The following is a 27791-nucleotide window of genomic DNA, read 5'->3' on the forward strand; positions in this document are numbered from 1 at the left end:
TCTTTGCATTTCACAAGCAAGCAAAAACAACTGAGAGTGGAAGAATACTATGTGAATTGTTCAGTGTCACAGGCCAAAATTAAATCTTAGGGAGAGCTTAAACTCAGATTCCTGGATTTCAAGACTCTTTCCAAAATGCCACAGCTACTTTTAAGCAGGATAGTGGCACAGGCAGCCACTCTAACCCTAGAGATAGGGAGATGGAGGGGAAAAGGAGAAAACCAAGTTAAAAACTCTGGATTCTTAGGAAATATTTCAATATAATTTATTTCCTTTGTAATTATACATATGTGTGTGTGCATTTATGCATTTAAAAATATTATTTTGAGAATAAGTCCATAGTTATTCATCAGGTTACCAAAGGTTCCATGGCACAAAAAAATTACAAATTCATGACCATTCAAAGAAACTAATACATCTGAAATATATGTAAAATTTGTAAGCTATTACTTATATTGAGTTCATATTTTCACTTGCATTTTTTTTATCTTAGAGGAGACTCCTATGAAAACAGTTTTATTACACTTCATCCCTCACTTGAATAGTATTTGCTGCAGTGCTTTTTTATTGCTCAGCATTAGGCAGAGGAAAGGGCTATCAAGGTCATGAGAAATATTTTGACACTGAAATCTAGATTTAAAGGGTTTTGAATTTGAAAGGAATACGCACACTGATTGACAAAGTAGAGAACAGAACTAAGAGAGCCACCATATCCTTTAAAGTTATGAAAGAAAGATGGTGATAGTAGCATAACATTAAGCTGTAGACAAAGCTATAAAACTTGAAAGCAGAGATCTTTTGTGAACCCTTGTACACCTATGAGACCTGAGCCTGCTAGAGATGTTACATCTGCCTGCTTGATCTCTTTCAGCAATGGCACCTTCAAGTCCCAGTGAACATAGAAGAACAGACATAATGATCAAAAAGAAAGCATGATGGCTTAGTCAAAGTATCAGAAATTAAATGAAACTTATCACATGGCAGTCGTGCTGGGCTAGCCGTAAGCTCAGGAGGGACTGCGAAGTAACCACAGGAGGTTTGTTGTTTCAGGAAGGGCTCTGAAAATAGGGACTTAAGCAATCCAGATTCTGGACCCTAGTCTACTCACCAACTCTGTGCAATTTACTAGCTTAGGCAAGACTCTGAATTCCTTTGGACTCTACCTTTTTTCGTATATAAAGTGGAGATTTCATATGCATATATATTTATATACTTATTAATGAGATCTTGTTTTCATTTACTAATTTATGGAAAGTGTTATTATATAAATCAATTAAAGGTATTTTTAATGATATAGATCCTTATTTGGATCTCTACATGCATGTTTATCCATTACCTAAGCATGGAAATGTGATGGGATATATATACACATAAACCTACACATAAATGCACACATAAAATCATATATGTGTAAACAGATAAAACAATTTTATATGTATATTTATGTATGTGCTCTTTTTAACTCTGTAAATCAGATAACCCATGATTCACAGGTCCCCAAAGACCGTGGGCTTATACAAAACTGAGTTAGCTCTAGAAGCCTGATCACACTAAGTTGGTAAACTTTTCAATTTGTTTCATTATACTCTACCTGGATTTCTTTGAGAAATTATCTTTAAAAAGCATAGATATGTTTTGTATCATAAGTTACAAGGTTCCATCCTACAAAGTTTCTCAGTAGATAATATGGTCTTTTGATATAGTTCAGTATTATTTCCTACAACAACAACAATAACAAGTTTAAGATGTAACTTTACTGAACTATATAACCTGAAAGGATAAGGAGGGAGAGAAAGCCTGAAAAAGGAGAAAAAAGTGTGTGTATGGGGTGGGGAGTGATTAAAAAAGGGCAAACTACTTCACATTCATGCTTAATATAGACCACAGAAAGAGCAATTCCTTTTTTTTTTTTCTGACTTAGTTGTCACTCATTTTGGAGACAAGTCTAGTCACTAAAACTAAATGAATTTAAATAAGTGCCTTATGTTCTGTCAGCAATGAGCTAAACATGTGACCATCTCTGTGGCAGTTGCTTTTTCCATTAATGGTACTTGACTTGTAATTGCATTGATGGTGAAGGTGGGAGACTCATCAAACTGAACAAGATTCCCCTGAACAACAATTACAATATTCATTGTCTTAATTTCTTAAATCTCATTTGAAATTATGACTTTTTGTTATCAAAATGTCCATACCCTTGATCCATCAGTGTTACTACTAGTCTTATATCCTAAAGAGATATTAAGGAAGGGAAAGGGACCCGTATGTGCAAAATTGTTTGTGGTAGCCCTTTTTGTAGTTGCTAAAAACTGGAAATTGAATGAATGCCCATCAATTGGAGAATGACTGGGTAAATTGTGGAATATGAATGTTATGGGATATTATTGTTCTATAAGAAATGACCAGCAGGATGAATACAGAGAGACTTGGAGAGACTTACATGAATTGATACTAAGTGAAATGAGCAGAACCAGGAGATCACTATACACTTCAACAACAATACTATATGAGGATCAATTCTTTTTTGTTTGTTTGTTTGTTTTTATTATTGTAGCTTTTTATTTACAAGTTATATGCATGGGTAATTTTATAGCATTTACAATTTCTAAATCTTTTGTTCCAGTTTTTCCCTTCCTTCCTCCATCCCCTCCCCCCTGATGGCAGGTTGACCAATACATGTTAAATATGTTAAAGTATAAATTAAATACAATATAAGTATACATGTCCTAACAGTTATTTTGCTGTATAAAAATAATTGGACTTTGAAATAGTGTACTATTAGCCTGTGAAGGAAATCAAAAATGCAGGCAGACAAAAATATAGGGATTGGGAATTCTGTGTAATGGTTCACAGTCATCTCCCAGAGTTGTTTCACTGGGTGTGGCTGGTTCAATTCATACTGCTCTATTGGAACTGATTTGGTTCATCTCATTGCTGGAGTTGGCCACATCCATCAGAATTGATCATCATATAGTATTGTTGTTGAAATATATAATGATTTCATTTCACTCAGCATCAGTTCATGTAAGTCTTTCCAGGTCTTTCTGAAATCAGTGAGGATCAATTCTAATGGAAATGGCTATCTTCTTCAATGAGAGGATAAAATTCAGTTCCAATCGATGAGTGATGAACAGAACCAGCTACACCCAGCAATATGAGTCTAGGCTGCTTATGTTTTTGTTTTTCTTCCCAGGTTACTTTTACCTTTCTAAATCTGATTTTTTCTTGTGCAACAAGAGAACATGTTTAACATGTATGAGACTGCCTGCCATGTAGGGAAGGGGGTAGAGGGAAGGAAGGGAAAAGTTGGAACAGAAGTGATCGCAAGGGTCAATGTTGAAAAATTACCCATGCATATGTTCTGTCAATAAAAAGCTATATTAAAAAAGAAAGAAAGAAAATGATGATTTCTTATCTTCTAAAAGTGGAATTTTTAAATTTAGGTCCATAGATCCCCTGAAGATGTATTTCAAGGGGTTAATAAACTTGATGGAACAAGAATACATCTATTTTCATTAGTCTCTAACTAAAATCTAAATTGTCATTAATGATTTAATAATATTCCAGAAAGGACTCAATAAGCTTCAATAGACTATCAAAGCAGTTGAAAAGAAAATCAGCTAGTACTGATTTCTTTGATTTATTTTTAGTTTGATTTTAGCATTAAACTCCTTTTTTAGGAAAAGCTAAGGCTAATAACTAAGTCTAACTAGTCTGTTAAATGTTGATTACCTACAGAATTAGTGAATAGATAGAGAATACTTTCCTTCTCTAACTCATTTTATGAATGAAGAAACAAACAAGTATAAGTGGCATTCTTAGAGTCAAAAGCTAGTACATATCTGAGTTCAAATTTTATTTCAAGAATTCTTCCTGATTCCAGACCTGACAATTCACTGAGCCACCTAGTTGCCCCATAAGGGGTCTGAAAACAATAAATAGCCTAATTCAGCTGGAAGTTATATTATAGGTAGAAGAATAGTATGAAACATGGCTGACAAAGTTGCATTGATGCATGAGGGATCCCATTTGGACGTTTAGGACTCAGGAAGGACTCAGGAATTTTTATAGACCTAATGCCACTAGAACTAACACTCCTTATGAGTGTTGCTGATGGATATGATGAGGAAGAAAACAGAATTAGAAACTTTGAAAAATGAAAGGAAGAGTGAGAAAAATGGAAAAAAGGTTATTAGAGTGGAAAAGATAAAAAGTCACCATGGAGACTTTTTTGACTTCCTCAATTGTTAGTGGTTCTTCCTCCTTGATATTGGTTTACTTTCTATATATTTTCTATTTAATCTGTGCAAATTTTATTCTTCTTTAGAAAGAAAGTTCCTTGAAAACAGAGATTGTTTTATTTTTATAAGTTTATGATATTTAAAACAAAGAACTATATTGTCAAGGACAAGTAACACAAAACGTCACTGTAGGTAAGAGACATTAAACACACCTTCAAATGAGTCTTGAATGTGATAAATGGTGGGACACATATATGGCAAGAAAACATAGGCCCTGGATACTGAAAGGTCATTGTTATGTGTTTTATCAAATGGAGAGAAATAAGGCAGGGTTAAATATTCACCTGGTATAAATTACAGCACCCTTTAAATTTGAAGTCTTGAAACAAAATTCTAGTGACCCTACCCTAGGTACAACTCTGCTTTTTATTCTCCAGTATTTATCATAGTACCTTTAACATGCCAAGAACTTAATCAATGTTTGAATTAAATGTTATGATGAATTTGAGGGTCATTTGATTATTGAACAAAAACATATGTCCATTATTTGTTTCCATGAACAATGAAAGTAATAGCAATGTAAGAAAATAAAATTTGTCTTGGAAATGCCTTTATTTATGCTTATCCTTTTCTTCTCCTAAGATCTCAGGTTTGCAGATTAGAATGGATGCTTTGGAAGTTTGACAGGAATTTAAGATGCTGAAGTTAAGAAAGTAAACAGGTAATCACAAAACCAACATTTTAACTGTTGATTTAATTCAACTCAGCTCTTTTCTGTCATTTTTACATCAGAAAAAACTCTGCAGGAAGAGTGCTGTAAGATGCATTCTCATTAAGGAGAATGACTGTTTTTGTAAAGAGGCATGCAAAGGTACAACAAGATTATTTATTGAAAAGCATTTTTGGTAACCAGATGAACCAAACAGTTACTAAAGGACACAAAGCCTGAATTTGGAAAGAGCTTTATTATATGGAATTACTTATTATAATGATGTGTTGGCATGGAAATTATACCAGCAATAAATATGAATAAATAAAAACAAAGGTAAAAACAGACTACCCTTTGCTTCATATTTTTTCCGATGTATCAGAAGATGTCATTTCAGTTGATTTCATGATTCTCTTCACTTAAGCCTAATTGCATGACATAATCAGGATTTTATTTTAGTCATCTCAGACCTAAATAACACAAGAAAGTTAGTCATTAGTTTTATAATATTTTTCTTTTAAACTCTCAATAAAAGATGGTCCCTATTTATTAACAGCTTTTATTTTGAAGGACTCCTACAATATAAAAGAGAAAGCTTAAGAGTTCTGACTGGAATCAGAATTTTTCTTTTAATAGCAACCAAGAATGTATAACTTTGTCTCTTTGAGTCTTAGTTTCCTTATCTGTAAAATGGGAATAATGATACTTGTACTTTCTACCCAAGAAGTATATTGTGAGGAATGTGCTTTGCCAAATTTCACATAATCTAGCAAGTTAAACTGTTACTGTTACCAAGTTTATTATTATCCTTCTAATTAAGGAGCAAATGATAACAGTTCTGAAAAATTTTTAAACCCATATAGACAGAAAGATAGAGGATGGAAAATTGGCTGTGTAGAGCAACAGGAAATGATTGAGGTGACAGAAGAAAAGGGACAAAGGGAAACAGGGAGGAATATAATGGAGAAAGAAAAGTATACTTCTGAAAGGCAATTCTTAAAATTTTCTGAACTGGCATAAAGTCTAGATATACTTAATAACTAATACATTCTTAAATTCTTGAGTCAAAACATATCTCCATTTTATTAACTTAAGCATTTCAAAGATCATGGCTAAAGAGCTGCAAGGGATCCCAGAAGGCATCTGGTCCAAAATCCTTATTTTCAGATAAGAAAAGTTAGAGAAAAATAGAGTGACTTTCCACGATCCCAGAGGGAGGAGGAATCAGAGGAAGGATTTCCACTGAGAGGCTTTGACTTTTATTATTTCCTATGAAGTTCATGACTGACACTTCTCATTCTTTGGTCTTTTAGAAAAAATTTTCTTTTTTATATCCTTCTCTGCTACCACAGCTCTTTGGACTCAATAAGGTTTAATCAGCGCTTTTGGCATGAATGAATAAGATTTAATATAATAGTTATGATTTGTTTTTTGAATAGCATTTTTGAAAGAGAGATCACAGAAAACACAGCCTCGCTTTAAAGCAATTTTGTAAAATGCAACTAAAAACAGTCATAGAATAATGGGAAGACAGAGTCAAAAAAGTCTTTAGATGTTATTGGTCCAACCTTCCTCCTGAATGATTCAGTCCTATAAAACCAACCAATTTTCCAATATCCATTATTTCATTAACAGATAATATACTGAAGGTTGGTAAATTTGGTGTTAAAAGGACATAAATTTAAATCCTTGAAGAATTAATGGCTGTGTGACCCTGGAAAGTCATAATTTCACTCAGCATCAGTTTCTTCATTTGAACAATTGGTAATGATAGCATCTACCTGATAGTGCTGTTGTTAGGTTCACATCAGATATACATGAAAGGCACTTTATAAAATTTAAAGTACTATAAAAATGCTGTTACTATATTTAATGATGTGAGTATTTCCTTCAACTATACAGATCACAGCCTTTCTACTACTTAGTAGACATGTTATTCGAGTTGCTTTTGCAAACAAATTCATTATCCTTGGGATCAATATATTAACAAGGGTCTTTAAACTTAGTGCTGTTCCTCAGAAATGATAAATCTATAATATTTGTAGAATTTTATATCACTTGTCTTCTGATGGAATGTCAAAATCCAAAGTTACCTCTATGTCATGAAAAGTCATAATAGAAAGATTTATTATTAAATGATTTATGAAGATAAAATGTTTTGGTTAAAAGAAAATATAATATATTGGAGGAACTCCACTTTGATATTTCATTGAATAAATGATTTTAAAAGTGTTATGATCATGTTGCAGAATAAGTATTGCAAGGATATCATGCATCATGGGTTCAAGTCTTGACTTTGCTATGAATTTATTATGTGACTGAGTAATTAACTTGCTTAACTATCTTGAGCCTTGGCTTCCTCATCTATAAAATCATAATTTTTATTAAAGCTTTTTATTTATAAAACATATGCATGTGTAATTTTTCATCATTGACCCTTGCAAAACCTTTTGTTCCAATTATCCCCTCCTTGCCCCCATCCCTTCCCCTAAATGACAGGTAGTCCAATACATATTAAATATATTAAAATATATGTTAAATTCAATATCTATATCTATATCTATATACAGTTATCTTGCTGCACAAGAAAAGTCAGATAAGAAGGAAAAAAGTGAGAAAGAAAACAAAATGCAAGCAAACAACAGAAAGAGTGAAAATGTTATGCTGTGATCCACATTCAGTTCCCACAGGCCTCTCTCTGGGTGTACATGGCTTTCTTCATCACTGAATAATCAGAACTGGTTTGAATCATCTCACTGTTGAAGAAAGTCATAGCCACCAGAACTGATCATTGTATCGTCTTCTTGTTGCCATGCATAATAATTTCATGATTCTGTTCATTTCACTTAGCATCAGTTCATATAAGTCTCTCCAGGCATCTTTGAAATCATCCTCCTGGTAGTTTCTTACAGAACAATAATATTCCATAATATTCATATACCATAATTTATTCAGCCATTCTTCAATTGATAGGCATCCATTCAGTTTCCAGTTTCTTGCTACTACAAAAAGGGCTATCACAAACATTTTTACACATTGTAGGTCTCTTTCCCATTTTTAAGATCTCTTTGGAATATAAGCCTAATAGAAACACTGCTGGATCAAAGGATATGCATAGTTTGATAACTTTTTGAGCATAGTTCTAAATTGCTCTCCAGAATGGTTGGATCCATTCACAGTTCCACCAACAATGTATCAGTGTCCTAGTTTTCCCACATCCCCTCCAACATTTGTTATTATCTTTTACTGTCATCTTAGCCAATCTGAGAGGTATGTAGTGGTATCTCAGAGTTGTCTTAATTTGCACTTCTCTGATAAATAGTGATTTGGAGCACCTTTTCATGTGAGTAGAAAGAGTTTCAAGTTCTTCATCTGAAAATTGTATGTTCATATCCTTTTGCCCATTTATCAATTGGAGAATGGCTTGCATTATAAATCTGAGTCAATTGGCTATATGTTTTATAAATGAGGCTTTTATCAGTGTTTTCCAAGTTTATTGCTTCCCTTCTAATTTTGTCTATATTAGTTTTGTTTATACAGAAACTTTTTAACAATATAATCAGATTATCTATTTTGTGATCAATAATGATCTCTGGTTCTTCTTTGGTCACTAATTCCTTCCTCTTCCACAGAGGAGCTTATGTTTTTCTAATTTGTTTATAATATCATTCTTTATGTCTAGATCATGAACCCATTTTGATGTTATCTTGCTATATGGTGTTATATGTGGGTTAATACCTAGTTTCTGCCATACTAGTTTCTAATTTTCCCAGCAGTTTTTGTCAAATAGTGAATTCTTATCCCAAAATCTGGGATATTTGAGTTTGTTAATTACTAGATAACTATAGTCAGTGACTATTTTGTTCTGTGAAACTGATCTATTCCATTGATCAACTACTTTATTTCTTAGCCAGTACCAAATGATTCTGATTACTGTTGCTTTATAATATAGTATTAGATCTGGTACAGCTAGGTCATCTTCATTTGCTTTTTTTTTTTTTCATCAATTCCCTTGATTTTCTTGACCTTTTGTTCTTCCAGATGAATTCTTCCAGATATACTTCTAGGTCAGTAAAATAGTTTTTTGGGAGTTTGACAGGTATAGCATTAAATAGATTGGTTTAGGGAGCACTGTCATCTTTAGTATATTTGCTCAACCTGTGCATGAGTACTTAATATTTTTCCAATTGTTTAGATCTGACTTTATTTGTGTGGAAAGTGTTTTATAGTTTTGCTCATATATTTCTGGACTTTCTTTTGGCAGATAGATTCCCAAATATTTTATACTATCGGCAGTTATTTTAAATGTAATTTCTCTTTGTATCTGTTGGATTTTGTTAGTGATGTATCAAAATGTTGATAATTATGTGCATTTATTTTGTATCCTGCAATTTTGCTAAAGGTGTGGATTATTTCTAAAAGTTTTTTAGTTGATTCTCTAGGGTTCTCTAAGTATATCATCATATCATCTGCTAAGAGTGGTAATTTGGTTTCCTCATTATGTACTCTAATTCCTTTAATCTCTTTTTCTTCTCTTGTTGCCAAAGCTTGCATTTCTAATACAATATTGAATAATAATGGTGATAGTGGGTAACCTTGTTTTACCCCTGATCTTCTTGAGAATGGTTCTAATTTATCTCCATTACATATGAAAAATCATAATTTTTAAGGGATATTCTAACTTTAGATTTTTACAATACCTTCATACAATGCATATACCAAAATCTATCTGGAAGTGAGTTTCCTTAGACAGTATTAATCATTGCCACAATTATGTTTCTTTTATATAATTAATGTCTAATATATTGAGAAACACACTTTCCAAGATTCTGGATATTGGGTGTCTCTACCAAAAAAATGTAAATTCCTCAAATTCATTTCCCTTATATGTAGATAATGTCCTTTAAATTATAAAATTCTAAGTCCCTTTCAACTTTAAAATTCCACTTTAAGTCAGAATCATGAGTCTATTTTTAGCTACAGACAGCTGGGTGGCACAGTTAATAAAGAGTTGGTCCTGAAGTGACGAAGATTCATCTTCCTGAGTTCAATTTACTTCAAATACTTAGTAGCTGTGTAACCCTGTGTAAGTTACTTAACCTTATTTGCCTTAGTTCCTCATCTATAAAATGGGCTGGAGAAGGAAATGGCAAATCACTTCAGCATCTTTTGCCAAGAAAACTCCAAATAAAGTCAAACAGAGTTGAACATGACTGAAATGACTGAACAACAATGATAAGCCTATTTATTTAGCTATCCTTGATGACAACATAACTGTCAATAGATATTCCTCCTTAATTTCCAGTTCTTTTGCAATGAGAGTAATGGTAAAAGAAGTACAATAATATATTTTCCTCTCATTTGATTGTAATTTGATTTGTAAGTCTTAGAAATTGTTTAGTAATGGATTTTTGACTGGATTGAGATGATTTTCTGTTACTAATAGTGAATCCTCAATTTAAAATCTCCTTGCCTCTTTAACAAAAGTACACATCTTTAGTAAATGCTCTCCCTACACACACACTGAAAACAAAAATCTTATGTGGTTCTTAGAAGTGTAATTTTTCTTCTAAATTTCAGCAGCTATTGAGTAACAGGGTATAGAGATTCTAAGATGGCAGTTATAGATGAGATAACTAGAGCTTATACCAGAAGAATATGGGAAAGGGTACAGAATATTTATGTACATTCTTTTGCCTCTTTTACTTTCTATTATAGTGGAGCAAAAAATCATCTTGATGTTTGAAAGTCATCATCTTGGCAGAATTATACAGTGGAGAGTACAAATTTGGGCTTCATATGAAATGAGTTCTAATCCTACCTGATATTTAATTGCAGGATATATATCTCTTGGTTAGTCATTTAGACCCCATGTTCCTCATTTTCTTTATTTGTAAAATGAGCAGATTAAGCTAGATTGACTTTGAAATACCTTCTAGCAACAGTTCTATGATTCTTTGATCTCTTTTTTAGACAGAGACAGAGACAGAGACGGAGAGAGGGAAGGAGGGAAGGAGGAAGGAAGGAAGGAGAAAAGAGAAAAATGATACTCCAATTTATACTCAGTTATTCAGTGCTCTTCCTCTGGAGATGAATAACCTAGATATAGATCCACTGTCTTGGATCATTGTATTGATCAGAGTAGTCAAATTTTTCACAGCTGGTCATAATGTTGTTTAGTGTGTACAATATTTTCCTGTTTCTTTTGATTTTATTAAATCCAGCCTTTAATCTCACTTAATTTGGTTTCTCTAATTGCCAATTTTTCAGCACCACAAAAAAATTGTACATATACTTCCTTTACTTTTTTTCTTAGTTCTCTTTTGGGGTAAGACATATTAGTGGCATCATTGTATCAAAGTGTATTCACAATTTTATAGCTCTTTGTACATAGTTCCAAATTGTTCTCTAGAATGTTTAGATAAATTCCTAACTCCAACAAAATTTTATTAGGATACCTATTATTCTTCACCCTCTTTAGCAATTATCTTTTCTGTTAGGTTGGAGATGATACCTGAGTTATTTTAATTTACATTTCCCCAATCAATAGTGATTTTTCATAACTGAATATTTTTTATTTTCCCATTACATGTAAAATAATTTTTACATTTGTTTTAAAAATTTTTAGAGATTCTCTCCCTTCCTCCCTAGATGACCCCACACACACATATTGAGAAGCCCATGTGAAATTGTGCAAAATATTTCCATTAAAATCATGTTGCAAGAGAAAACATTTATCTCCCACCAGCAAAGAAAAAAATCCTCAAGAAAAAAAAAAAGAAAAAGTTTTTTTTTTTTTTTTAAGTATGCTTAAGTCTGCATTCAGACAGAATCAATTCTTCCTCTGGGTATGGATATGATTTTTCATCATAAGTCCTTCAGAGTAGTCTTGGATGATTATATTGCTAAGAATAGCAAATTCATTCACAACTGATAATCCCACAACTTTGCTATTACTATGTACATTTCACTTTGAGTTCATGGAGGACTTTTCAGATTTTTTTTTTCTGATATCATTTGATGATCTGCTCATCCTTTCTTAAAAATAATAGAATGGTTTTATAAATCTTTAGGCATAAATATTATTTTTTAAATTTATTATTGGGGAATGACTATTTTTTTTACAACATTTGACTCAGTTACCTATATATTTGATAAATGAGTCCTTCATTAGAGAAACTTGCTTCAAAATTCTTTTCACAATTACTATTACTAATTGTATTTCCCACATTTATTCTATCATCTCTTTCCTTTTACTCTGTCACACTTCAAAAGTGTTTTACTCCTGATCAACCCCTTTCCTATCTTCTTTTATTTCTTCTAATTTCTATTACCCACCCTTCTCTGGTTTTCTTTTCCTCTTGTGTTTCTTCAGGATAAGATAAACTTTTATACCCGTACTGAGTGTGTATGTTATTTCTTATTTAAGCCAGTTCTGATGAGAGTAAGGTTCACTCACTCGTCCTCTCCTTCCACTCCTCCCCTCCAACACAAAAGGGTGTTTTTTGGGCGTCTTTTATGGTAGATAGTTTAAACCATTCCATCTCTCCCTTTCCCTTTCTCCCAGAACATTCTTCTCTCACCTCTTTATTTTATTTTTTAGATATTATGCCTTCATATTCAGTTCACACCTGTGTGCTCTATCTATATATACTCCTAATTGCATACTAATTAGGACGTTGTTACAAATTAAAAGTATCATCTCCTCATGTAGGAATGTAAATAGATAAACCTTCTTTAAGTCCCTTAGGATTTTCCTTTCCTGATTACATCCTTATGCTTTTTTTGAGTCCTGTATATGAAAATCAAATTTCCTATTCAGCTCTGGTCTTTTCATAACGAATGCTTTAGAGTTTTTTTATTTCATTGAGAATTTTTTTTTTTTACCGCCTTTACCTCTGAAAGATTATACTCCATTTTGCTATGGAAGGTGATTCTTGGATGTAATTCTAGCCCCATTGCTCTCTGGAATGCCATATTACATGCCCTATGATCCTTTAATGTAGAAGTTGCTAAATCTTGCATTATCCTGACTGTGACTCCACTATTCTTCAATTGTTTTTTTTTTTTTTTTTTTAATGCTCGTGGTATTTTCTCTTTGAGTGGGGAATTTTGGAATTTGGCTATAATATTTCTGGGACTTTTCTTCTTGATATCTCTTCCAGGAGGTGATTGGTGAATTCTTTCGATTTCTATTTTACCCTCTAATTCTAGAACATAAGGACACTTTTTCTTGATCATTTCTTGAAAGATGATATCCAGGCTCTTTTTTTTTTATCCTGGTTTTTAGATAAAGCAATTTATCTTTAAAATTATCCCTCTTGGATCTCTTTTCTATTTTTCTTCTATTCTTCTTGATTTCTCATAAAGTCATTAACTTCCATTTGCACAATTTTAATTTTTATGGATATTTTCCTCAGTGAACTTTTCTATCTCCTTTCCCATTTTGCTTTTTAAGTCATTCTTCTCCTCTTTAGCTTTTTGCACTTCCTTTTATACCACTTTCATTTCTCTTCTGAATTTTTCCTCTATCTCTCTTACTTGATTTTCAAAATCCCTTTTAATCTTTTCCATAGCTTGAGACTAATTCTTATTTTTTTGTGGAGGCTTTGGATGTAGGAATGTTGACTTTGTTATCATCTTCTGATTGTGTATTTTGATCTTCCTTATCTACACAGTAACTTTCTATGGTCAGAATATTTTTCTGCTGTTTACCCCTTTCTACAGCCTATTAATTTGGCTCATAACTCTTTGGTAAAGTAGGGTTCTGTTTCCAGACTGAAGGGTGTAATTTCCCAAGCTTTATTTTTTGTTTTGTTTTGCAGCTGTTTTAAAAGATCATTCTAGAGACCTCTATTATGAGCTTGAACTGTTACCTACATCTAAGAATGGAAAAAACAATAGAGTTCTGCCACAGTGCCAGCAAAGAGGTCCTGCCATCTTCCTCTGATCAGCTGCTTCCCATTCCCCACACATATATTTGTGATCTGAAATCTCCAGAAGCTGCTAATGTTGTGGTTACTATGACTGCTTGTAGTATAACATTACTGCTTCCCTAGTGACACTCAAAGTCTAAGCCTGGGCTGGGGACTCCTCTTACACTCTAGTACTTCAAACCTTTCTTGCTGAGTTGTCCTTGGTCTTTTGAACTGAAAGGTCTGGAGAATGTTGTCACTTCCTGGTTTCCTAAAGCCAAGGCTGTAACCTGTACTGAGATTGTATCCCTTCTGGTAAACTTCCAAGATATCTTTGATTGGAAAGTTGTTCCACTCCATCTGTTTGTGGCTTTGATACTTTAAAATTTGTTTAAAGCCATCATTTAAAGGTATTTGAGTGGTCTGGGGGAGAACTCAGGTGTGTCCCTGCCTTTACTTTTCTTTGTTGGTTCTGTCCCATCAATAGTGATTTAAAGGATTTTTTTTTAATATGACAATAAATATTTTTGATTTTTTGAAAACTCTCAGTTCATATTCTTTGAAAATTTTTTTAGAAATTTGACTCAGTTCTTTATATATTTGAGAAATGAGTCCTTTATCAGAGAATAAAAATTGTCATTGTCTATGGTACCTTTTAGCAAAATGCAGTTTTACTGATATTTATTTTCTGTTTTTGCTTTGACTTTGGCTGAGTTTATGATTGTTATCCCTGACTTTTTTTTAACTCCAGATTAAGCATAATATATTTTGCTTTAGCTCTTTATTTTAACTCTCTCTGTGTTTTTGTTTCAAGTGTGATTTTTATAAACAATCATTTTGTTAGATTCTGGATTCTAATTGATTCTCCAATCTGCTTTCACTTTAGGGGTTAGTTCATCCCATTTATATTAACAGTAATAATTCATGAATAGTTCATTCCATGCTATTTTCTTCTGTTTATCCTTCATTTTTTGTCTTGTCCCTCCTCAAATCTGTTTTGCTTCTGAGCACTGCCTTCCTTAATCAGTTCTCCCTTATATTATCCTCCCCTCTTTTCTTATCTCCTTTACCCTTTATTTCCTCTGTGTGTGGGTCCCTATTACACACACACACACACACACACATATATATATATGTTTCCATCCAGACTTTATATGAGATTGTGTGTGTGTGTGTGTGTGTGTGTGTGTATATATATATATATATATATATATATATATATATATATATACAGACTATATATGCCAAATGCCCATTTTTTCTCCTTACTCCTGCCTCCAGTCTTGCCTAATCTGTAACCTAAAATCATATAATATGAATGAATGCATGAATGAATGGAAAAAAATAAGGGCTTACTATTTGAAACTCCATAAACAGAAGTTTTTCTTAAAGTCAAAAATTTGAAAAATCACTTCTAGAAATAACTCATTTATCACTGGGTCAATCAGCTGGCCATTTAGCATGCATGAATCTTTTCCATTGCAATGATGATGATTCTTGGATTACAAACCAAATGTGATACATAGAACAGCAGAGTCAGTCAGCTTTGTTGAATTTGAGACAAGAAATTGCTCTTCTTAGCTCCACTCTGCTTCATTCACCCAAATACCCCCCTCTCTCTCCCCTCCCTCTCTCTCTGTGTCTCTCTGTCTGTCTGTCTGCTTGTCTCTGTGTGTGTTCCTCTCCCTATGTGTCTCTGTCTCTCTTTCTCTGCCAAGCCTGAGTTCCCTAATTTGTAAAATGAAAAGGATTGAACTAAATGGCCTGTTAGTTTCTTTCAATTTTAAATCTATAATCTTATGATGGTCTTTTCTTGATCATTTTCATAGGAAACTGTCAGAAAGGAAGTAATATTTTGTCACTGTAGATTTATGTGCATCTGCTTAAATGTTTAAAATTACACGAGGCAATGAGAGTTTAAATGGTTTTCCTAGGATCACACAATCACTATATGTCAGAAATATACTTACCTGACTTCCTGGGTATCTATACACTATGCCATATTGATTTAGTTGAGTCATATTATTCAAGTCACCTAAAAATTCAAACACATGCATTATACACACACACACACACACACACACACACACATATACATGTGTGGCCATACATTTATGGATATACATACATATATGCACATATCATATTATCATATTTACAACAAGGGCAGAGATTTTGATCAAAGCATTGAAAAGGTGCTTTGTGCCTTGTACCTTGACATGGCCCTATCTAAGGGAATACCTTTTCTGCCTTCTATCCATTTGGGCCAAGGAAATACAGTTTATGAGCTATGGGATTTTTTGTCCTAAGATGTTCATCTCTCTCTGTTCTACACTGTTGACTCATGTATCTAAAAACTTATTTGCCTTGGAAGATCATCCAAGTCCTGTGCTATTTCTCATAATGATAGTACCTTCATCCCTGTGACCTCGCTTTATTGGGTCATTCCTCTCAGAACCTTCTTCAGTCCAAGGAGGAGATGCAGGCTAATGACCCATAGTTTAAGAAACTGGGATTTAAATAACCTTTGAGCTTCTTTTTTGCTCTTAGTCTAAGTTATGCTTATAATTAAGAGTTATTTTATATTAAAATGTTCTGTTGCAAATTAAAGTCAGTATTGGATTTGCTAATAAATAATGTGGAACTTACTAGTTAGGTCTGATTTTTAGGGTGCACAAAAATTCTGTATAACTCAATCAATACAAATTTTCATGTACACACACACACACACAAAAAAAAAAAAACAACTTAATTAGCATTATACGGGTACTCAAAACAGTTCCGGTATCTCATTTATGCCTTCCCCCTTCCCTATTTGCTTCATCTTTTTGAAAATCTTTTCCTAAGTCCCTATATGAGACATAATTTTAGAGACAGAAAAGTACATTGAAGTTGAGAAAAAAAAAGTAGTCATATGCAGATTTCAGACTGCCAGCCCTTGGTGGAATGGAAAATTTTTAGCATGTCGGTGAATGGATGTGCTAAGGTGGCATTCAACATGGGATTAAAAAGGCTTTATAACTCTATATCAGAAAGAAATTTCAAAAATCAATAGATTTCTTGTTGAGAAAAAAGTAGAGGTTAAAAAATGGACTTAAGGATTTTAGGCACAAGTTATATTATTCTGCTGTTCTGCATTCTAACAAGTTTTGTCCCAGTGGTGAAGTTACTTCTTTTTTAGAAAAGTTTAGCACAGTAAAGGTGTTCAATACTTACAGACTATTCTTATGAATGAGAATTAAAGTTGTAGATTTCCATAATTTGACTAGTGATTTTGTGAGCTTCTTCTTCCTTTGCTTCCGCCTTCACTTTCTTCCTTCCTTCCTTCCTTCCTTCCTACCTCCCTCTCTCGCTTTCCTTCCCTTCCTTCCTCCCTCCCTGCCTTCCTTCCTTCCTTATTGCCTTACTCCCTCCTTCTCTTTCTCTCTTCCTGCCTCTCTTCCTTCTTCTCTTTCTGCCTCCCTCCCTCCTTTCTTTCTTTTTCTTTTCTTTCTTTCTTTCCTTTCATCTCATAATGAAAGAAACAATTTCTTTTCTCTCACAATGGCAGTACTAACATTCAGATTCATGTCTTCTGATGCTAAAATGCAATAATCTTCCCACTCTTCTCCTACATTTTTTCATTCCAAAATCACTGGTGATTTCTCAATTTCTAAATTCCACTAACTTTTTCCAGGCATCACCTTTTTTTCCTTTTCTTTTTAAACTATTTGGTACTCTGTTCAAATCAGTGGCTCTTAACTGGGGATCCATCAGCTTATTTCAATATAATTAGTTTTCTCTGTAATCTTATTTTATTTTATACATTTAAATGTTATTTTAAAAGGATTTCGTAAGCTTCACCAGACTTTTTAAAAGGTTAAATGAAGAAATGCACACACACACACACACACACACACAACTATACCAAATAAAATTTCTACTGTTATACTTTTCCATTTGGTTCTTTCTTTTTTGGATTCCAAGAAAGTAGATTTTACTACTCTTCTGTTCTCTTTTCAAAAACACAAGTTCTATTCCCTTCTTTATATAATTTTCCTTTTACCAACCCTGCAAAGTGAGTATTGCTCATTTGGTTCTATACCCTATTCTATTTTCCCTTTCTGTATTTATTGTTTTAAAAATGAAATTCAATCTTGCATGTTCATGAAAATTCTAATGGACTTCATTCATAAATCCATATCTTAGTTCTAGCTTCTCTCCTGGTTTTTAGAAAAAAGTTTTCAATAGCCTTCAGGCTATTGAATATCATGCTAGTATCTCTACATCTAAAATTGGTTTCTAAATATGATGGTTCCTTTGACTTAGTGGTGTGTTGGTAAATGTTTAACAATCAGCTCTTATGGGAAAATGTAGGTATGACCCACTTTAAAGATTAATTTGTATAATTAACATTTCCTACATTACTTTTTTAAGTAAGTAGAATAACAAATAGAATAACAAAATTTACAGTTTATCTATTTCTTAGTGTTAATAGTCACATTGAAAATTGAATAACTGATTTTGAGAACAGCATGAGCTAGTTCCAACATACCTCTTCTGTATCCTCCTTTGTTCTTTCTTTAATAATAAATTAGCATAACAAAGCCCTTGCTATGCACCAGTCACTGTGATAAGCAATTGACAAATATACACCTTGATCCTCACATCAACCCTTAAGGTAGATTCTATTATTATTGATCCCCATTTTACATGTGAGGAAACTGAAGCAAACAAAGTTCAAGTAACTTGCCCAAAGTTAGAAGTATCTGAGACCAAATTTGCAGTCAGGTTTTCTTGACTTCATTCTCAACATTCAATCTATTATTTCATCTGGCTTCCATGTTACCAAAACTATGTTCATACAAATCTTTCTTCTTTTCCTGACAAAGTTCCTAAACAATATTTTAGTTATTATTGTGAACTTGATGGACAGCAAGATGCATAAATTTTCCACATGAAAAGAAAAAAAAAACTAGGGGGAAAAAGAATTTTAGAGATATACAAGGAATCATCATCTAGAATATAGTTTGTTTTGAGAGGGCTTCTCAAAGCCCTTTTCAGGGCTGCTGACCCAACTTTGATGTCCACCTTTAACCCATGTATCATTTGTATCTCCAAGAAGTTGTAGCATGCACCCTGGTAAAACTATCTCAGCAAATGAAATCAGGATGTAAGACAAACAAAACAATTTGTCCCAATGCCATGAAGGCAGCTGAAGCAAACATCGTACAGGAGTTGGTATAATTTTGAAAATGTCCAGGTCATCCAATACATCTCAGTCCATTTCCAATCATCTTGACTTTTATCTTCCCACTGAACTTAGATGACTCTCTCTGGAAGAAAGGGTGAGGCCAGCAATTTTAACAACCCTGCCTCATTTAAATCCAATATATTCACAAGTCAAGACATCATTCCAAATGAAATCATTAGTCTTCTTCTTCAAAAAAAAAATAAGGCCAAACAACAACAGAATATAAACAAATATCTCTAAGCTATTTTGTGTTTTTCAAGGAATATAACATTTTTTCCACTTTATTTCCCAAAATAACTAGGTTATTGATATCTTCCTGTGAATGTTCTTCTATTGTCTTTTGGGGTTTTTTAAAGATTTTTTTTTTATCAAAAATCTTCTTATTTTTCTTGTTATTGTCATTATTATAATCATTAATTATGCTGTTCCTGCTCTTCTTTTTCTTGCTGTTGATCTTGGTTTTGTTCTTTTTCTTGTTGTTGTGGTAATGGTTGTTGTTAATCTTTTTTTTTTTTCTACATTTCCTCACTCTTCTTGTTATTCTTATTATTGTCCTCCTTTTTATCCTTGTCTTCCCCCTCTTCCTCCTCTCCTTCTCCTCCTCTTCATCTTCTCTCCTTTCTCCTTCTCCTCCGCTTCCTTTTCTTCTTCTTCTTTCTTCTTTCTTCTTCTTCTCATTACCTTCCCTTCTTTATCTCCACTCCATCTGGAAAAAATGCTTCTTTTAAAATTGAGATGCATACAAAAATAAATCCACATATTGATCATTTCTTAAAAGATGTATGCCTTATTTTGTACTTCTGATCCATCATTTCTTTCTCAGTTTTTTTTAAACATTTGTACATCCATCCTTATCATTGTTCTTATGGTTAATACCCTAGATCACTTTCCTGAGGACAGGACTCTATTGTATATATGGTTCTGAGAGACAGTCCTGAGACAAAGAGAAACTCTAATATACTAGAACACATAGCCACAAGGATACAGAGGCCCTGATTACAGTTCCATAGTGAAAAAGAATGCTTGTGGTAGTTCACAGACCAGAATACAGGCTAGGAGAGCAGTGACCACATCTCTCTATGGATCATACCATCTTCTCTTTTTGGTGAGACAGTTGGAATTGTGACTTGATCAGGGTCACACAGCTAGTAAGTTTTTAGTATCTGAGGCTGAATTTGAACCCATGTTCTCCTGACTTCAAGGCTTATGATTCATCTAGCTGCCCCCTTGTATTACCATCTTGGAATAAGTGAAAATTTATGGACCTTCAGAAGTAGCTCTATAAAAAAGAAACACCAAAAGACAGATGCTTAGAATAGCATTCACTTCCTTCCAGGGCATAATACAATTTTAACATAAAATTAAAAGTCAAGAATAGATTGGAAAATGAGAAAACACCATCAAAAAGAACCTGATGATATAATATTACTATAGTTACAGAAAAGATCAAAACAAACTCAGAAGAAGGCAACAATGGTAAAACTGCTATAAGCAAAGCATAAAAAATGTGGATTATTCTCTGGTCCCAAATGAATTTCTGGAAAAGTTCAAAAAGGAATTTCAAAATCAAATAAAAGAAGTAGAGGAAAAAAATTTGGGGGAAATGACTGATGCAAGAAAATAATGAAAAAGGAACCAGTTAAAATGAGTAGATGCCCATCAATTGGAGAATGGCTGAATAAATTGTCATATATGAAGGTAATGGAATATTACTGCTGTATAAAAATTTTAGAAAGGTGATTTTAGAAAGGCCTGGAAAAATTTATATGAACTGATGCAGAAGAAAACAAGCAAAACCAGAAATACACTGTACACGGCAACAAAAAGATTGTATGATGATCAAGTGTAAAAGACAAGATTCTTCTCAGTGAGTCCAAAGCAATCTCATTTTCATTTTCATAGAAAATGCCATGTGCATCCAGAATGAGAACTATGGAGATTGAATGTAAATCAACACATGCTATATTCATTTATTTTTTTTCCCGTTTTTTTCTCTCCTATTTTTTCCTTTTGTTTTGATTTTTCTCTCTCAACATGATTCATAAAGAACTGTTTTTTAAAAAGTTAATAAACATGTATAATCAAAAAAAAAAACAACTAAACAAAAGGAACCAACAATTTGGTAAAGGAAGCCCAAAAGATGCTGAAGTAAATAACACCTTAAAAAAGAGAAGAGGTAAAAAGAGGTATAAATATGGAATGAAGAGAACTCTTCAAAATTCATAATTACCCAAATGGAGAAAGAAGTGCAAAAGTTCACTGTGGAAATAAGTTCTTAAATTTATAATTTAGTGTACAGAAACTAATGAGTCCATGAGATATCAAGAAACCATAAAACAAAACTAAAGGAGTGGAAAATTAAAAAAAAAAAAAAACAAAGTGAAATATCTCAGTAGAAAAACAATTGACCAAGGAAAGAATTCAAAGACATATAATCTGAGAATTAGTGGACTTCTTAAAAGCCATGATCAAAGAACGATCCTAGATTTCATATTTATAAAATATTATCAAGGAATACTGCCCTGATATCTTAGACCAGAGGGCAAAATAAAGATGGAAAGAATATACTGATTATTTCCAGAAGGAAATCCCAAGGAAAATTTCCAAAAATGATATAGTCGAATTCCAAAGCTGTGAAGTCAAGAAGAAAATATTGCAAACAGACAGCAGAAAATTATCCAAATAAAGTAGAGCCACAGCAAGGAGAATCCAAGATTTAATGGCTTCTACATTAAAGGATTGGAAAATTTATATTCTAGAAGGTAAGACGTATAGTGTTCTCTTCTTTTCTAAAAAATGTTCCCTGGAAACAGGTTTCTTGGGGAGGTTTTCTGGAGGCAGCCTTAGTTTCAGTTTAGACCAATAATCACCTCAAATGCAGTCAGGAGTTAAAATCCAATCCTTTATTGTCTTTTCCAAAATAACCTGGTAAGCTTTCCTTGGTTCCAACAGCTCTTGTTGCTAGCCCTTTGCCTCTGCTTCTGCCAGCTTCAACCTCTCCTATTCCGAATCCCCAGTTCTACCTGACTGCAGTCTCCAGCTTTTCAGTCTCCTCAACTGACTTCTCACTTCTCAATCTCTTCAAGTCTCTCGACTGAAGCTCTAAGAGCTTCTTATATATGATCTCTTAAAGGTGTAAACCCAAAAGTTAACTCCTCCTCTGAGAGAGTGGTATTGTGGAAAGTGTAACCCGAATCCTAAAATCTCCCAAACTTGTGAATTAATGTGTGAGCTAATGTGTGAACTCTCAAAGGTGTAAACATAAGCATTGTTTCTTTCAGTTCCAGTGAGTTAACATCTTGTTTCAAGTTCTGGCTTATAACAAATGGGAGCTTGGATTATAACTACAAATCACCTACCCAGCAAAACTGACTATAATCTTTCAGGGGAAAATAGATATTGAATAAAATAGAGAACTTTCAAGTATTTCCAATGAAAAGATGGGAACTGAATAGAAAATTTTACTTTAGATTACAAGACTCAAAAGAAGTATTAAAAGGTAAATAGGAAAAAGAAATCATAAGAGAATCAATAAAGTTAAAGTTACATTTCTGAATAGGAACCTCTTAATTATCACAATTAGGGCAGATAAAGGTGTATTTATGAACAAGAGACCATGGGTGTGAATTGTTATGTAATGGTATGATATCTAGAAGATTTTAAAGTTTGAGAAATTGATGCACTGGGAGAAGGGAGAAGAGAGATGTTGAATGAGGTAAATTCTCCCATGTAAAAGAAGTGCTAAAGAGTTTTTCCAGTATAGGACAAGATGGGGGTAACAGACAATGGTTCAACTATATTATCATTCAAATTGACCCAAAGAGAAATAGCAAACACTACTGAATTGACTATATAAATCAGTCTTAAGCTACAGAGGAAAAGGAGGGAAAGGGGTTAAGAAAATGCAGCAGATAGAGGGGAGAAGTAATTGTCAGAAGCAAAACAATTTTGAGGATGCACAAGGTCAAAATAGAAAGAGAGAGAAGGATAAATAGGAGTAAAATAGGGTAGAGAGGAATATATGATTAGTATTAATAATTTAGAAGAAATATATCACTTTTTTTCTGATAATGTCCTTATTTCTCAAACATATAGAGAACTGAATCAAATTTACAAGTGTCAAACTGAGTCAAAATTTATGTCATTATCCCATTGGCAAATAATCAAAAGATATGAACAGGCAGATTTTAGAAGAATAAATGAAGCTAGCTATATACTCATGAAAAAAAAAATCCTCTACATCATGACTGATTAGAGACATGAAAATTAAAACAACTCTGAGGTACCACCCCATAACTATCAGATTGGCTAATGTGACAGAAAAGAAAAATGACAAATTTTGAGAAAATATGGAAAAATTGAGACTAATGTATTGTTGGTAGAGTTGTGAAATGATTCAATGATTCTCTCCAGTAATTTAAATATTATAACCATAAGTTATATCATGCATGCATTTTGATTCAAAAATATCATTGGTAGATCTGTGACCCAAATAAGTTTGTTTTTTTTTAAAAAAAGGAAATATATTGTAATGTTAAAGAATTAAACATTGAAGGTATGTCCATGAATTGTGGAATTGTGGCCAGAATTCTGAAGAAATGTATTTGAAACAAGGATTCCTACAACAAAGTGTTAGTTAACTCAGTGGAATTGATGACAGCAGTTATCTAGTTTAGCATATTAGTTATCTAGTTCGGTATGATTGCCCTACTGATATAATGATTGGTTTATACTCAGTATACTGTAATGATGTAATTGTAATAGAGCATATAAACTGGGACAAACTCAGCCAGAGACAGACTGGGAGAAGACAGAGGACTGGAGGCTGGAGCTCAAGTGCTCAGACTCAGAGAGACATTCGATCTTCATCAGTCTTGTGGTAGTTCTCCTGCTTCCCCCATTGAGACCAAGGCCTGTCTGAAAGGCCTCCAGAAAGCTAGCCTGAGTCCCAGGCAAGGAGACAGACTATGAAGGAGAAAATAAAGAATTTGGACTTTATCCCTGGCTATTCTCATGGAGATTACTCAGCTGAAAGGAAGGCTGGTCTCAAGACCTCCAGAAAGCTAACCAGAACATTACAGAATGGCTGAATAATCTGTGGTGTATGATTTTTTTTTATTTTAATTTTTTTTATTTAATAGCCTTTTATTTACAGGTTATATGTATGGGTAACTTTACAGCATTAACAATTGCCAAACCTCTTGTTCCAATTTTTCACCTCTTGCCCCCCATCCCCTCCCCCAGATGGCAGGATGACCAGTAGATGTTAAATATATTAAAATATAAATTAGATACACAATAAGTATACATGACCAAACCGTTATTTTGCTGTACAAAAAGAATCAGACTCTGAAATATTGTACAATTAGCTTGTGAAGGAAATAAAAAATGCAGGTGGGCATAAATATAGGGATTGGGAATTCAATGTAATGGTTTTTAGTCATCACCCAGAGTTCTTTCTCCGGGCGTAGCTGGTTCAGTTCATTACTGTTCCATTGGAAATGATTTGGTTGATCTCATTGCTGAGGATGGCCAGGTCCATCAGAACTGGTCATCATATAGTATTGTTGTTGAAGTATATAATGATCTCCTGGTTCTGCTCATTTCACTCAGCATCAGTTCGTGTAAGTCTTTCCAGGCCTTTCTGAAATCATCCTGTTGGTCATTTCTTACAGAACAATAATATTCCATAATATTCATATATCACAATTTATTGTTCTTCTCCATTCTCCAACTGATGGGCATCCACTCAGTTTCCAGTTTCTAGCCATTACAAAGAGGGCTGCCACAAACATTCATGCACATACAGGCCCCTTTCCCTTCTTTAAAATCTCTTTGGGATATAAACCCAGTAGTAACACTGCTGGATCAAAGGGTATGCACAGTTTGATAACTTTTTGAGCATAGTTCCAAACTGCTCTCCAGAATGGTTGGATTCGTTCACAACTCCATGTGGTGTATGATTTTAACAGAATATCGCTATATTTAAAAAATCATAAACAGAATGGTTTCAGAAAGACCTGGAAAGACAAATGAATTGATGCCAAATGTAGGGAACAGAACCAGGAGAAAAAATGTAAACAGGAATAACAATATTGTATGATGATACACTGTGAATGACTTAAAATCATTTTAAACAACACAATAATCCAAAATACTTTTAAAGGACTTATGATGAAAAATGATACTATCTAAAAAGAAAGAAATGATGAAATCTGCATGTTGTTTGAAGAATACTTTTTTGTATATTTTTTCAAAACATAATATGGAAATAGGTTTTCCAAAACTGTCCATGTGTAATCTATATCAATTTTTTTTATATCTCTGTGAGGGGGGATAGGAGGGAGGGAAGAAGAAAATCTGGAGCTTAAAATTTAAAATAAGAAAAATTATTTTATATGTAATTGTACGAAATAAAAAAGTATTTTAAAAATTGGTGGGATGCAACTCAAGCTTGTGCTACTGACCTGGACTTCATTAATTCAGGTCTACCTCTATACCAAGATATTTGAGAAAATCGTCATTTAGCAGAAAACATTTGTCTATACTATCTGTAGTACTAAGTAAGTTTTTTTGGTTCTTCAAGATACTAGAACTTTCCTCTTTAAGGTTATCTTAATGCATTTTTTGTAGCCATCTTATATATGCCTGCAAAAATATGTACTGCCTCTGCAAATAGAATGTAAGTTCCCTAAGGTCTAGGACTGTTTCAGGTTTGTATTAATACAATCAATCAAAAAGTATATTAGGAACTTAATAAATGCTTGTAGACTGATTAAAATTAATAGTGGATTGACGTTTGATGTCTTTTTCTTTCCCAAAGGCCAATAATAACACTTTGCATAGGGATTTGATCCTTCACTTTTTGAGGCAGTGTTACATCTGGGTAACATGCATCAGAGAAAGTTACTCAGAGTAGATAAGAGATATTTAATGAGATTAAACTGAATTCAGGAAAGAACTTTATGGCTTATGTTTTGTTGTACTTTCTAGCATTTAGGATGATTCCTTGGACACAGCAGGCATTCAATATATACATGTTGATTGACGGAATGATTATAAGAAGACTGCTATTATAACAATAATCATTTGATTTAATATGAAATAAATGTGTGAAATTCTACAGGAATTATTGCAGAATAAATCAAAATATGGAAGCAGAGACAATGAGGATTGTTAAATGTACCAGCTCTTATTTCCTATCCCTTTTCGTATTTTTCTCATCCCCCACTAACCCCTGGAGGGTGGAAAAGGTATGGATGATGTTGAGGATAATAAAGAAAAATAATGTTAAGGAAGGAATTGGTCGAGAACAGTACACTTATGGATACAAGAATGTTGGGAGAGGGAGTATCATATAATTTGGAGAAATACCTTTGCCTTTGAGAGAGATGACTCTGGGAAAGGGTCCTGAGGTGTTGGGTAGGGGAGAAAGTAGAGTTTCCTACAATGCACAGGCCTAATTGTTGATTACAGTGAACACTTGTCATTGTGACTGAAGAACAGAACGTTCTAGACCTCACAAGAATGGATGTGGGCCCTTTCGATATAGGTGCCCTGAATAAAGCCCTATTAACCCTATCCAAGCTAAAGCTTAGCTTGGAATAATATTGATAATAATAACTAAAATAAGAGACCTATATATTATATATGTATGTTTATATCTTTCATATACATATATGCACACATTTGTCCTTTATGGAAATTTACTTGCATCATATTATTTTGTATAGTCAGATGCAGAGAAATAAAAAGCCATATGGATAGCTAAGAGAAGGGGAGAGAACATATACAGACAGAATTAGGGCCATTGCAGACTAAGTCCAAGCAGCATTTTTACCAGCCTATTGCAGACAGCTACATTTGCAAGACCATCTGAATAGGTTGCATAAGGCTCCAACAGGAAGCAAAGGAAGCCCCATTTCTGGAAACACTTAAAGCTAGACTGAAAATAACACCAGAGATTATACTGTATTGTTAGGGAACAGTGACAAATGACTAATAGCTTCTCATTCCTAATTGCTCTGCACCTCCTCAGAAAAGTTTCTCCTTTACATCAAAGGTGGGGGTGGATTTCTCTAGGTGACATCTAAGGAATGGAAGGGGGGAAGAAAAATGAAGGTGATTCAAAAAGGGGAACCTTCTGATAATTCTTGAGGATGAGAGTAGTAGTAACCAAATGGACTGAGGGTTTTCCATGCACTGCTTTCTCCACACCTGCTGATTTTCTGATTAGAATAGTTGATGAGAACTGATACCACTTTGCTACAGGATTTTATTTCCATGGCAAACTTCAGACTTTAATTGTTGCATTTTCATAGAGTTCATTATTTGATCAATCTCCAAGGCAAAACTGCAGTGAGGAGGTGGTGTGTTCCACACTGATATGGAAAAGGGAAACTAGCCAAAGTCTCCAGATGCAGAAATGAAGTCTCTGGTTCCCAAATCACCCTTTCTCAGGTTGCACACATTTATTCCATAACAGAGAAAAAAGAACACTTCCATGGAGTGTTAAAAGTACAACTCATAAAATTTGTGTAGGGCTCACTTACACACTATTTTAAAAAGTCCTGTCACTCCAGACATAGAGACTTTATAATCCATACAGGGAACTTAATAGGAAGAAAAAAAAATCATTGAATAGTAGATTTCTTTTTTGGGAGAAGGGTATGGTATACAGGTTGAAGAGAGAT

At 33.4% G+C, this 27791-nt stretch overlaps 1 long non-coding RNA gene across 1 annotated transcript; it reads right to left on the reverse strand.

Annotated features, from left to right (window-relative positions):
- Nucleotides 1-5205: 5205 nt before the first annotated feature.
- Nucleotides 5206-26541, reverse strand: LOC116423694. The gene is made up of 3 exons (XR_004234201.1): nt 26473-26541; nt 15836-15900; nt 5206-5420 (listed from the first exon to the last, which is right to left on the reverse strand). It is a non-coding gene; the product is annotated as an uncharacterized LOC116423694 (long non-coding RNA).
- Between the last annotated feature and the right edge of the window lie 1250 nt (nt 26542-27791).

Source organism: Sarcophilus harrisii, chromosome 4 (assembly GCF_902635505.1).
Source record: "Sarcophilus harrisii chromosome 4, mSarHar1.11, whole genome shotgun sequence".
NCBI classification, from domain to species: Eukaryota; Metazoa; Chordata; class Mammalia; order Dasyuromorphia; family Dasyuridae; genus Sarcophilus; species Sarcophilus harrisii.